The sequence below is a fragment of the Mus musculus genome, chromosome 1 (assembly GCF_000001635.26).
Source record: "Mus musculus strain C57BL/6J chromosome 1, GRCm38.p6 C57BL/6J".
Classification (NCBI taxonomy): Eukaryota; Metazoa; Chordata; class Mammalia; order Rodentia; family Muridae; genus Mus; species Mus musculus.
This window is the reverse complement of record NC_000067.6, coordinates 173,840,402-173,846,391: the sequence shown is the minus strand read 5'-3', so window position 1 is coordinate 173,846,391 and position 5,990 is coordinate 173,840,402.

Genomic DNA, 5,990 nt, shown 5'->3' with positions numbered 1-5,990 from the left:
CTGAAGAAGTTCCCGGCTTGGTGAGTCCTGCCCCTGTTCTATAGAGAGCAGGTGGCTCTGTGAAAGCCACAAGAATGCCAGGATCAGTGTTGGCTCTTCTATGTAGAGTAGAAGAGCAGGGCTCGTTCCAGTAGTTCTCACTGCAGTGAACTCTTCACTCAAAATGATAGGCTTTTTATTGTATTACTCTATTGTTGAGTCCTGAGCAAAGAGAAATTAATTTTGACTCTTGCAGATTGTAAAAATAAACATTCTCTATATAATTCTAAACAGTTAGAAAAATAGAAGCCTGATCATTCTGTTTGAAGAGTGTATAGGAAACCTGGTGGTTGTGCCGAGTGACTGGCTGAAAGAAAAGGAAGAGACAGGAGCTCTCGTGAAATGATATTGAGAGAATAGCATGGTGGGTTTAAAACCGTGTTATTTGTATTACTTCCATGTCAAATAGCATGTGCAGTGATGAACATGTGCTGGAGATAATTTCTCAGATTCATTAACACATGCTGTCTAAATGATTTTATGTGGATAGTTTATGTTCCCCTTCACTCTCTTCTACATCTCATAATCAATCAGTGTTTGACCCACCATGAGGTGTTACAACATTTTTTAAATTTATTGCTTTGATAGTTCTTGCTTATTTACATTTTGTGATGTTAAAATGGAAGAGACAAAAGGAAGATTTAATCAGAAATTCATTTTTTAGAGTATTTTAAAGGCTATAGATAAAAAGCCCAGTATAAGACTTCAGTATAGTTGAACTTCATAATTTAAAGTTTGATTTGAGAATTCTACTCCTATTAGATCAATCTTACTAAATTTATTAGTTAGGTTTACAAAATTTCTAAATATACTTAAATGTACCATAATGTGAGGAGTCTGTGGTTTATTTTTCAAAATCAGAGATATGTGTGCTCACACATGCATATGGAACGTATTCTATATTTGTACATGAGGAAGTGCCTGTGAATATGAATGAAGCATAGTCCATAATATTGTTTATAGAGCCATGAAGGACAAAAAGCTCTAAGAAAATATGATGCAACACTACTATTCGAAACATTCATTACTAAATATGCTATAATATGAAAACATGTTATTTTGTGTTATTTAATAATAGTTTTTACTCTTAAGTAATTGAACACTCACACACACATTTATTTCCTTTAGGTATTGTACAAAGTAGCTTGTTTTTGTTTTTTCCACAGACTAAGGGATCTTTTGTTGTAGCCACCCACAGCCACATGAACCGGGTTCCTGAGTGGGAGGTTAGAGCTGTATGGGAGAAAATGGTGGGCTAAATAATGAGACCAAGACAATATACTGATCAAGGCCCAAAGTTTACTCAAGAGTCTGAACTTATAAAGGGGGAAGGCCCATCCCCAACCACACCAGGCTCTTGATGCTTTGTAGCCAGCTTGTCAGCACTTGGTGTGCCAGGCTGATAGCACTTGGTCACCAGGCTGTTAGCTTATCTCAGGAATGTCTCAGGAAGACAAGTTCAGCCTCTCAGCTGGTAGAGGGTAGATGTGTCTTGGAGAAGAGTGCAGTGGCAGACCTATCTAGTTAGGAAGACTCAACCCTAGGTGGTCTCTTTCACAATGGCAGAACAGATCTGAGCCAGCCTGCTCAAGGATGGGGGAGGCTACATTTTGTTAAAACTGTCTTAAATAAAAATTGACAGTAGTTGTTATTTGACTGGCTGGGTCATTAATGAACAAGCTGATAACATTTTTCATGCTTCTGTTCATCTCACTTCACTTTATGATATGTGTTTCTTACATGTATATATTAATTATCGCTATGTCCTCTCTCATTTGTCCCTGAATAATGTCAAAATATTTTCTTTTTCTTTTGCTGTGATCAGGACTTTAAATTTCGGAGTAAACAAATAATTTAATTAATACATTAAAACTTTAATGCAATGTACTTTATACTTTTTTGAGGATGATATATATGAGTTCTGCATTTCCATTATTTCTACCCCTTAACTATTCTGTGTCCCCCTCATTCCCTCTACAATTCATGACTTCTTTAAATTTTAATGTGTGTATGTGTGTGTCTGTGTGTGTGTGTGTGTGTGTGTGTGTGTGTGTGTCTGTGTGTGTGTGTGTGTGTGTTGTTTGTATGTATCTATGATTAGGGATGACCACTTGGGATTTGATATAACCTGGCAGGGGGCTTGGCTCAACACCTAAAGATTGATTCTACATTTCTTAATAACTATTAATTCCTGGAGCTCTTCATCTGGAGACAAGATATTTGAGATTTCCACCAACTAGGTTGTCATGTGAACTACTGTTGTCATTATGAATGTCTTATTATGGCAGCCATATTATCCAGTTTTCATGTATGCAACTGTCTGCCATATAGAAGACACTCTTTTGCAAGAAATAACCTGGCCATCTGGCTTTCACATTCTCTCTTCTACCACTTTCTTTATGTTCCTGAGCCTTGGGTGCAGGGTTTGTACTATAAATTTATCAATTACAAACGGGCACATGGTGAGTTGTCCTATTGAATTTTCTCAGTTGTGGATTTATGTGATATTTTCATGTGCTGCCATAGTAAAAGGATGAAAGTCACTTTTATCTCTAGGAATAAGGATGAGTATTTAGAACGGAATGAAGCTGGCAATTACACTAGTTTAGGAAATCAAATTAGTCGATCTCCTTTCCTTTCAGGAGCATGACCTCATGAGTCAGTAGTTGTCTAGGTTTTCAGTACTATGCATAAATTTCTTCCAATTGAGGGTTTCTTAGGTACAATAGAACAGTTGTTAGCTACCTCTAAAATACAAGGGCCACTATTCCCCATTGGGGATATCTTTCTCTGATGGCCATTGTTGTTACTCATAGGCTTACAGCTGGCAAGGAGTATTAATTGCCTTTCTCCTTTGTCAGCTTGCATTCCACTTTTCCATACATTAGAGAGATAATCCACAAACTCTTCAAATGTTGTAACTCCAGGTATATAGATTGCAGCACAAAAATACGGGTAAGGACAACTAGAAGACTATGACTCTTTCTGCACACAGCAATCTGAACAGGCCCAGAAAAAAGAAGTAACAATTTTTAGTATGATTGAAGATATGAAAAAAATTTATATAGGCCTTGACATAGAATTGGATGACATAATAAAAGCAATTCAAAGAGGAAAGCATAATTTATCAAAGATATGAAAACCCAAACTTAAATAAAACTGGAAATGAAAAAAATCTTCAGAAGTCAAACATCTCAGATGTAGGCTCTTTCAACAGATTAAAAGACATAGAAGAGAGGATTTCAGATCATATTGACAATTTGAAAATTAATATCCTTTTAAATTTAATTTTATTTGTAATTCATTTTTTACACTTCATATCCCAATTGCTTCCCCTCCCCATCCATCCTCTGACTGTTCCACATCCCATACCTCCTCCCCACCACACCCTGTCTCCACATGGATGCCCCCATCCTTCACCCCACCTGACCTCTAAACTCCCTAGGGCCTCCAGTCTCTTGAGGGTTAGGTGCATCATCTCTGAATGAACATAGACCTGGAAGTCCTCTACTGTATGTGTGTTGGGGGCCTCATATCAGCTGGTGTATGCTATCTGTTTGGTGGTCCAGTGTTTGAAAGATCTAGGAGATCCAGATTAATTAAGACTGCTGGTCCTCCTATAGGATTGCCCTTCTCCTCAGCTTCTTTCAGCCTTCCCTATTTCAACAACAGGGATCAGATGCTTCTGTCTGTTGGTTGGGTGGATGCAAATATCTGCATCTGACTCTTTCAGTGGCTTGTTGGGTCTTTCGGAGGGCAGTCATGATAGATCCCTTTTTGTGAGTGCTCCATAGCCTAAGTAACAGTGTCAGGTCTTGGGACCTCCCCTTGACCTGGATACCACATTGGGCCTGTCACTGGACCTTCTTTTCCACAGGCTCCTCTCCATTTCCATCTCTGTAATTCTTTCAGATAGAGACAATTATGGGTCAGAGGTGTGACTGAGGGATGGCAATCCCATCCCTCACTTGATGTCCTGTCTTCCTGCTGGAGCTGGGCTCTATATGTTCCCTCTCCCTACTTTGGGCATTTCATCAAAGGTCCCTCCCTGTGTATCCTGGGAGTCTCTCACCTCCTATATCTCTTGTGTACTCTGGGAGGTCCCCCCAATCTCCTATTTCTTGAGGATGCCTGTTTACATTTTTTCTGCAGGCCCTCAGGGCTTCAGTCCTTTTCCTCACCCAATACCAGATCAGGTCCTCCCCTCATCCACTTTCCCTCTCAAGTCCCTCCCTCCCTCCCCACTTATGATCGCTTCCTTCTCTGTCCCAAGTGAGACTGAATTGTCCTCACTTGAACATTTCAGCTTGTTGAACTTTTTGAATTCTGTGGACTGTATCTTGTGTGTTCTGTATGGGTTTTTTTTTTGTTTTTGTTTTTGTTTTGTCTAATATCCACTTATTAGTGAGGACATACCATGTATGTCCTTTTGTATCTGAGTTACCTCACTTGGGATGATATTTTCTAGTTCCATCCATTTGCCTGCAAAAGTCAGGATGTCCTTGTTTTAATAACTGAGTATATACAATGGGATACTACTCAGCTATTAAAAATATTATCTAAATCAGAGAGAATGTTAAATGCAAAGACAAAAACAACTAGAATTTGTAATTGAAAAAGCTATCTGTAGTAAATGTCCAATACAATTATAACACACATTCCATCCCAGAAGAGCACTTACTCTCTGAACTAATGTAGTTACAGAGCAGTGTATTATGTGTGTGGGGTAAAGAACATGAATCCACAGTTGTGAGTAAGCCATGAAGGTGGAAAAGAGATCATGAATTGGATGGAAGAAGTCATAAAAGAGGGTAGAAAGGGTAGGAGTGGGTGAATACATGTGATTAGAAAGCAAAAGTGGGGATAATCTTGAGAAGGAAAAGGAACCTAGCAAGAACTTGCAGTAGGGCACAAAGACGATATGAGAGCAAATTATTTAAAAAATATTTACACACTGATGCTTGTGATCTTTGTTAGGGTATACAGAATGTAGATGGTAAAGTTATCTGAAAATATGCTGTCATTTCAGCGAAATATTAGAGAGCAAAGATCTGTGAAAAGAACTAAAGGAAATTTTTTTTTTTTTTACACAGCAGAACTCAATCAAAAAGTCTGTATCTACAGAAACAGACATCTGTCCCAGGCAATGTCCAACCTTGTGGAGGATCAACCTCAGGCCTCTCCAGGACCTGTAAGTGAACTCAGATCCCTGCAAGGAATTCACTAGTCTCCCAGCCATTCCTCATCAACTATAATAATTTGATGTATTCTTTATGAGATCTTCAGAATATAATCACAATGGACATAATCTTGAAAGAGTGTCTCTAGCTTTCCACTAATTTATTTCTTTAATGTGTTCCTTCATTCACCAGCTGTATATTTTGAAACACTCACTGCATTGGTACCTTTTGTTGTATTATACCATGACATCAGAACTCTACATATAGCATATCAGAGTGGAATTTAGAACATGAGGGTCTTAGGCACACCTACTTATTTGTAGTCAAGAGTAATGGTAGCTATATAATTAGAAACATTCATAAGATCATGAGAGTGTAACTGATTTAATATTTATTTTGCTTTGGATGACGTCAGCTTTGTAAGAAAATTTCTAAGAGGCTTTGCATTTAGAAGACTGGTACCTTGAATGATCATCAATACAAAGAGCAACTAGAAATAATCAATATTACAGTTATAAGAAACTGTTTATATACCTGCTTACCTTTACTTTTAAAATAAAATTTAGAATATTTGAAGATTTATGTCTTATAAATTTATAAGAGTATTAAAGACAAAAATTAGTATTTCTGATGTATACATTTCTTGTACATGAATAGTACACTTTACTTAAACAGAGTTATGATATTTTTTAAAAACTTTAACCTAAACAGATACTGAAATGAGTCCTAACTCTGTTTTACGCATGATATAAACTGCTGCTGGCTCACAGG